Here is a 7,190-nt window from a genome sequence, read left to right as displayed (position 1 = left end):
GGGGGGGCTCCCACGACATGATGTGCACACCTGTGATCGCTGGGACGGTTTCTGGACTCCGAGATTCAACTGCGGACAAAGTGATGACCACAGACTTTGACCACATCGGGCCGGGTTTCTGGTGGAGAGGAGCAAACCACTGTACCTACCCCCCACCCTGCAACATTTTCTTTCATCATGAACAGCAGTAAAACAGACTTCAAGATCCAGGTGGCTGTTTATCTGTCCAGCTGCGAAGAGGCTGTGTGAAGGTTGAAACAAAGCTTCAAAGTCTGAGTCTCAGAGCCTGCAGCTGGTTGCTACTTTTCATCACCTATTCTTCATGTGACAGCCTGAACGTTTAATAAGTTTGTTATTTGCTGTTTCTGACAAGCTGTTCCATCAGTCAGCTTGAGTGACCATCACCAGACTGTTGGGAAGGAGAGAGACAGTGGGGTGGAGCGGAGCTCTCTGCGGGGGGGCTCCCACGACATGATGTGCACACCTGTGATCGCTGGGACGGTTTCTGGACTCCGAGATTCAACTGCGGACAAAGTGATGACCACAGACTTTGACCACATCGGGCCGGGTTTCTGGTGGAGAGGAGTGGAAGGCAGATTGAGTCAGACGGCCAGCGCCCTCATGGAGAAAAGATGAGTAAACACACACACACACACAAAAGCTTTTATATGTTCTGTGAATGAAGCTTTTCCTTTCTTTTGTCAAGCAAAACCATAGCTGCTCTGAAATTATGAACTTTGACAAAATATAATGTTGACCAAAACTACCTGGCATTATTTTTGGTCCTATAACCCTTTTGTTTCTGTGCTTTGTTTTCTATGTGGGGTTTGGCCTCTGCCCTCCGGCTTGTCTGGGGGCCCTCCCAACCTGGCTCACTCACCAACTGTGCCAGCGGTGGAGTGACTAGGGGACCTGGTTCGGTGCGGGGGTGCAGTACAGCTGGCTGCCGGATGGCTGCTTCGTGCCGGGTTTCAAAGGGGAGGGGGGGTGTGCAGACGGGCCGGGGGACAGACTGTCCAGTTTTTTTGGTACCCTCCCTTTATCAAGATGAGTACAACACTGCATACTCATACACTCCGGAAACTAAACATAAGGGAAGAGGGGGAAATTTTTGTTAAGGAGTGAACCACATAAGGTTTTTTTTTTAATTTTATTATAAATTTGACAAAAAACAGCCTTATGATCACTGCGACAATGCTTCTTTTGGTCATTTTCATGAGTGGATGTTTTAAGCAAATACTTCATGACATCCTTTAATGACCTAGGTTTTCATGGCATTCTGTTCATCTACAGATAGTGGTTTACGTCACAACAAGACCTTGCTGACAACAATAATAATTCTTAGATATCATTTGTGTTTATCTTTGTATTTTCTACTGACCTTGCTGAGTTGACAGAATGATCAACTGTCCTTTTTTTATTTTAAAGCACAACGGAACAGTTTGGAAGGTTACATGTTCGCCATGACGCTTGGCCTTAGTAAGACTCTGGATGTTCGGGTCCAACTTTAAAGGGGAATAGTGTAAGTGTCAGAAGCTCTGTGGATGTCTACGAGAAAGAAGTGAGGAGCAGAAAGGGAAGTATGTTGATCTTGTATGAAGACGATGACTGAGTGAATTAGGAGCATCCAGGGTCTGGACATTCCAAGGGCTTGTTGTGGCAATATCTGTTTTGTTTACTGCAGTTCAATGAAAAATGGGGCTAGCTCTGTCTGTTTGGTTGTCTGTTTGTCTTTTTCCTTTTGTGTCTTATTTCTGATTTTAAAGGTACACCTGTTAATTTTATTTCTTTTTGAATTATGTTTCTGTTTGTTAGACGTTGTTGATAATTGTTGTTTCCAATGTGTCGTCTGCGTAGTTTTGTTTTTATTTGACCCTCCTTAGTGTTTAATAGACATCTGATTACTTATTGTTTGGGTTTGGTTATATTTTGCAAAATATTTGTCAGTGATTTTGGCCATCAGGGACGTTGCTGAGATGTTTTTTTTTGTTTAGCTGGTCCCCTGCATCTTTTGAAAATGCCCAGTCACTTATCAATAAAAAAACCAGAAGGCCTCAGAGGTAAATGGGATAAAACCATGGTTAAACGTGTTGATAACGGGTACTGTTTGCATATTCTTTAATCTAAAACTAAATACGATGACCGTGAGTCTGCAAAAACATTAGCGTGTATTTGCAGTTTCACGTAACGGATCTTTTTAGTTTACACATGTGGGGTATTTCAGATCTGACCCTCTTTGCCCACATGTTGTTGCAAAACAGTCTAAAGCATTCTAGTGAGGTTGGGGGTTCTACCCTCCTTCCTGCGTTGCGCTGCACGCGTTTCGTACATCGGCTTATCTCACAACATTCCATTTTGCCACATCTTCGATGCTGTTTCAGGTTGCCTCAGCCATTTCCAGGTTTTTTATCTCCTGCCGAGATTTATCTGAGTGGCTGGTGGGGATCTGTTTCAGCACCACGACCCGGGTTCGCTCGCGCTCGCTGGTTCTCACCTGGAGGAACAGATGGGCATGGGGTAGCCAGTTAGGGGGCACATGTGAGACCGTGTGTGAGGTGATGATGTCATCAGTTCTCCCAAACAGGATTTTAAGTTACTTCCATAATTACATAATGGAACAACCTGCGAACGGCAGGTTCCTGGAAGCCAGTCGACTGTATTACATTGCTAAATGAGGATTTTTGCTAATAGAAGCAGAGATAAGTGCAATTTGTATACAGAATATGACATCTGGTTTCCTCCTGGCTTTGTTCAGAGAACAGAGGCTTTGTTATTTATAAATGAGGACAAGATGGAGAACTGATGTGTTTGAGTTTTGTTGTTTCTTAAACTAAAATTATATGATTATTTAATCATCATCAGTTTCACACACGGAAATGTCTGTCTGACAGAGTGTTTTTGTATTATTACTAATTTTTGTCTTTTCTCTCTGTGTTGTGAGTTTCTTTTTTCACAGGGACAATGCTGTTTCTCATGGGGGGGTGATGCTCCATTTCCACCTGCACCGACTGGAGCTGCGCGCCACCTCGTGCTAGCCATTTCCACCTGGCATTCCTGGGGGTTCTTTCGAGGGAGGACAAATCGTTCGAGCATCATCACATTCCACCTTGAGCAGGCGTGATTCGCGGCTGCTATCTTTCTGGGCGAGGTTTCTAAAACGCTACACCTTTGGCCCTTACTGTTCTGTTGTGTTTTCTGATCACACACACCCTGCCTTATTTGACATAATGAGAACAGAACAGTTTTACACAGTGTGTGACTGTTTTCTGCCACACTGTTTGCATTTCTTTCCGCCTCCATAAAACTTTGATTTGTCCCATCTGCTATACTGAACTAATTTGTGTATTTCTGACTGGCTAATTATTGTGAATTTTTAAATACCCCACCAGTTTAATTGCAATGCATTTATGTTCTCACAAAGCCTGGGTTGACATTTGGTTCCCCCTCCTGGGATTAAAATAAGAGAGTACATGATTTTTAAACATTTAGTCTTCTCTAGATGTTTTGGGGTTAATTTTTTTTTATTTTTATGCTTTGTTCTGTTATTTTCTTTTATGTTTTTCTAGAGTTTTGTCCTCTTGTGCAGTTCCCTGGTAAAGTTAGATGCCTGTCAGCTGAGACTCTTCCATCAACAGGCATTTTTTGATGATTTGTTTCTTTCTGTGTTTGTGGTTTCTCCGGGGTTGGGGCCCTGGGCCTCGTGCCTGGAACGCCACGAAGACGTATTTGAGGGAGTATTAGCCCGTCTGGGTTTTACCGGATGAGGTCTGGGGAGCTGGAGAAGTGCTGTCCAAACGGCATCTATGTCATTCACAGAGGACTAGTTCTAGGCTTAATTTAGGGTTTAGCTTAGGTATGACAAGAGGAGGGTGGAGATATAACCTTTAGTTTAATGTATTTAGACTTTGGGTTTAGCTTTTGTTTGTTATTTTTTGTTACACATTTTTTTTTCCTTGCACAAGCCAACTTATGCCAGTAATCCATTGCACTATTTTTCCCATATTTCTCCATTATTTTTTTCATTTCATTTTTCATCATTATTCTTTTTTCAACGTGTTTCTGCCCTTAATTCCCACCACAGCGGGGAAAACCCAATGGATTTCAAATCCATCACCTTGACCACTCAACCACAACAACATATCATCAAATGCGTTAATCAGTAGGTAAAAAGCCCTCATGTATAAAGCCGTTTTTATGCTTTGATCCTTATGCCATAAATTGGATTGCTGAATAAAAAGCATTTTAAATTGAGTGCAAAATCAAAGTGTCATTTCATGTGTGACAGGAACAGTCACTGTCTGACACTTTCCCATTCGAGCAAAAGGCTGTTACTAAAAATAACTGCAGAATCAGCTTTGGAAGACTTTCAGCGTCCAAATKTATCAAAACTTGTTTCAGAAGATAATAAAGTTTTAAGGTGCTGCGACATTTAGGATAGACCTCTGTTTCTATTATGAAACTTAAGGTACAGCCACATCAGTACGAGCAATATCAATTCGTGAGGACTAAGTATGGAGAATTAAAGCTGTTCAAGCAAAGGCCAGAAGTTGCCCTTGTTGCTGGCTCATCGGTGTGCTTTGCAGAAAAACTGACGTTGTTGGAAGGGTTCAAAGCTTCGTGGGGAGACCCCAATGGATTTCTAGTCCATCGCCTTAACCACTCGGCCACAACAACCTGCAAACCTGACTGCCAGTCAGCCTGTAATGGATTTTCCAAGTATGCCCGGAACAATTCATCGGAAGAATTTCAGAGCATGGTTGGTGCCATTTCAGCCTTACAAATTCGCATTACACCACGGACCACAACAAGCTACAATTGAATTTATAAAATGCCAATGGAAAATTGTAGAAACTTGGGAACAAGTGTCCTACGATTTGCGTTCAGAATACCTAACTTGTTAAACCAAACAAATCTTTAGCAACACATCCACTGCTATTGTCTGCCTTTGTGGCAAATTACATCTTGATGACATCTTACAGGACTGGCTAGTNTTTAGCAACACATCCACTGCTATTGTCTGCCTTTGTGGCAAATTACATCTTGATGACATCTTACAGGACTGGCTAGTGTTTTCTAGGTTCAAGTGTTTTCTGTCATTTTCGCACCTATGTGGTGAAAACCCTAATGGATTTCTTGTCCTTGCTTGACTTTGAACTGCCACCTGTATTATGCCAAATGACATTCTTTGTGCAACTGGTGCATTAGAACCCAAAACCATGTGAAAAAGCAAAAGTCTGCACCACTCAGAATTTTTCAAAAACGACAAGAGATAGGAAAACCTGTCTTTCCTTGTGGGCCAACCAATTTTATGAACAAATGTACGTCTTTATATCTCCAACAGAATAAACTATGTTTTCTTAGTGTTTTATAGTGGGACACTCAGAGCTAACTGTTTTTTTCCTTATTTTTTGCATCTAGCAGAAGCTCAGGGTATCCACTGTTTTTGGAGTACTTGAGCACAGCCCTAAAAGATGCCCTGACTGGAGATTCAACCGTCCTTCTGGTGGATTGCAGCACATTGTCTATGGACGATGTAGCTTTGAAGGTTGTTACTGAGAGGGAAAAATGTTCTGCATGTTGGATATCACAGGCCTGTTAGCTCAGTTGGTCAGAGCATGGTGCTAATGATGCCAAGATCGCGGGTTCAATCCCTATACTGACCAGCTTGCCTTGAGTCCTTGTCATTCTTCAGACCAAGCATTCAGACTCCTCAAAGGTCTGCCCTAACATTGTTTATATTCTGCTTGCTCAAATCACTTTATGGCAGACTCTAGCCTCATATGAACAGAGAATACACTTCAACCACCACAATCTGACATTCTCTCCACAAGTTAACAACAAATTTATTCCCAAAAAGCACACATCTGCAGTAAGTGCAAAGAACATTGTGGTAACCTATTACACTGTTGAAACATGACTCCACGTAAACCCATTCAGAACACATACCAAAACAAATCTTCAGCAACACATGCTTTACTATCATCTGCAGTTTGCCACAAATCACATGATGAAGCAATTTTACAAGAACAGCAAGCACAGGTTTGCTAGATTAATGGTTGTTGGAAGGATTCAAACCTACACAGGGAAACCCCAATGGATTTCAAGTCCATCACCTTGACCACTCAACCACAACAACATACCATCAAATGCGTGAATCAGTAGGTAAAAAGCCCTCATGCATAAAGCCGTTTTTATGCTTTGATCATTATGCCATAAATTGGATTGCTGAATAAAAAGCATTTTAAATTGAGTGCAAAATCAAAGAGTGTCATTTCATGTGTGACAGCAACAGTCACTGTCTGACACTTTCCCAGTCGAGCAAAAGGCTGTTACTAAAAATAACTGCAGAATCAGCTTGGGAAGACTTTCAGCGTCCAAATKTATCAAAACTTGTTTCAGAAGATAATAAAGTTTTAAGGTGCTGCGACACGTAGGATAGACCTCTGTTTCTATTATGAAACATAAGGTACAGCCACATCAGTACAAGCAATATCATTTCGTGAGGACTAAGTATGGAGAATTAAAGCTGTTCAAGCAAAGGCCAGAAATTGCACTTTTTGCTGGTTCATCGGTGTGCTTTGCAGAAAAATGACGTTGTTGGAAGGGTTCGAACCTTCACGGGGAGACCCCAATGGATTTCTAGTCCATCACCTTAACCACTCGGCCACAGCAACATGCAAACCTAACTGCCAGTCAGCCTGTAATGGATTTTCCAAGTATACCCGGAACAATTACATGGGAAGAAATTCAGAGCATGGTTGGTGCCATTTCAGCCTTACAAATTCGCATTACACCACGGACCACAACAAGCTACAACTGAATTTATAAAACCCCAATGGAAAATTGTACAAACTTGGGAACAAGTATTCTACAAGATTTGCATTCAGAATACCTATCTTGTTAAACCAAACAAAATTTTAGCAACACATCCACTGCTATTGTCTGCCTTTGTGGCAAATTACATCTTGATGACATCTTACAGGACTGGCTAGTGTTTTCTAGGTTCAAGTGNTGTCTGATTATTTTTGTCCTCCGTACCCTTAACCCTATTCAACTATCCTGTTAAAAACATCTTCATAGTCCTTACGGTTTGGGCTCCAGTATGAGTTTTTCGGCAGAAAAATAATAATAATAACTAGAACTGCAAAGCAGTTATGACCGGGGTCCAAGCCCTTTTATGCATGTCAGCC

At 41.8% G+C, this 7,190-nt stretch overlaps 1 long non-coding RNA gene and 2 other non-coding genes across 3 annotated transcripts; all 3 read right to left on the bottom strand.

The window, feature by feature from the left end:
• Positions 1-1,990: 1,990 nt before the first annotated feature.
• LOC106536506 (uncharacterized) lies at positions 1,991-3,319 on the bottom strand. Its single transcript, XR_001312553.1, has 2 exons — positions 3,046-3,319; positions 1,991-2,999 (listed from the first exon to the last, which is right to left on the bottom strand). It is a non-coding gene; the product is annotated as an uncharacterized LOC106536506 (long non-coding RNA).
• Positions 3,320-4,592: 1,273 nt separating this feature from the next.
• On the bottom strand, positions 4,593-4,674 carry trnas-aga (transfer RNA serine (anticodon AGA)). The gene has a single exon. It is a non-coding gene; the product is annotated as a tRNA-Ser (tRNA).
• A 1,918-nt stretch (positions 4,675-6,592) lies between these two features.
• trnas-aga (transfer RNA serine (anticodon AGA)) lies at positions 6,593-6,674 on the bottom strand. Its single transcript has one exon. It is a non-coding gene; the product is annotated as a tRNA-Ser (tRNA).
• Positions 6,675-7,190: the final 516 nt, after the last annotated feature.

The sequence above is a fragment of the Austrofundulus limnaeus genome, unplaced genomic scaffold (genome assembly GCF_001266775.1).
Source record: "Austrofundulus limnaeus strain Quisiro unplaced genomic scaffold, Austrofundulus_limnaeus-1.0 Scaffold1848, whole genome shotgun sequence".
NCBI classification, from domain to species: Eukaryota; Metazoa; Chordata; class Actinopteri; order Cyprinodontiformes; family Rivulidae; genus Austrofundulus; species Austrofundulus limnaeus.
Note: the sequence above shows the minus strand (reverse complement) of the source record. Positions and strands in the feature narration are given on the sequence as shown.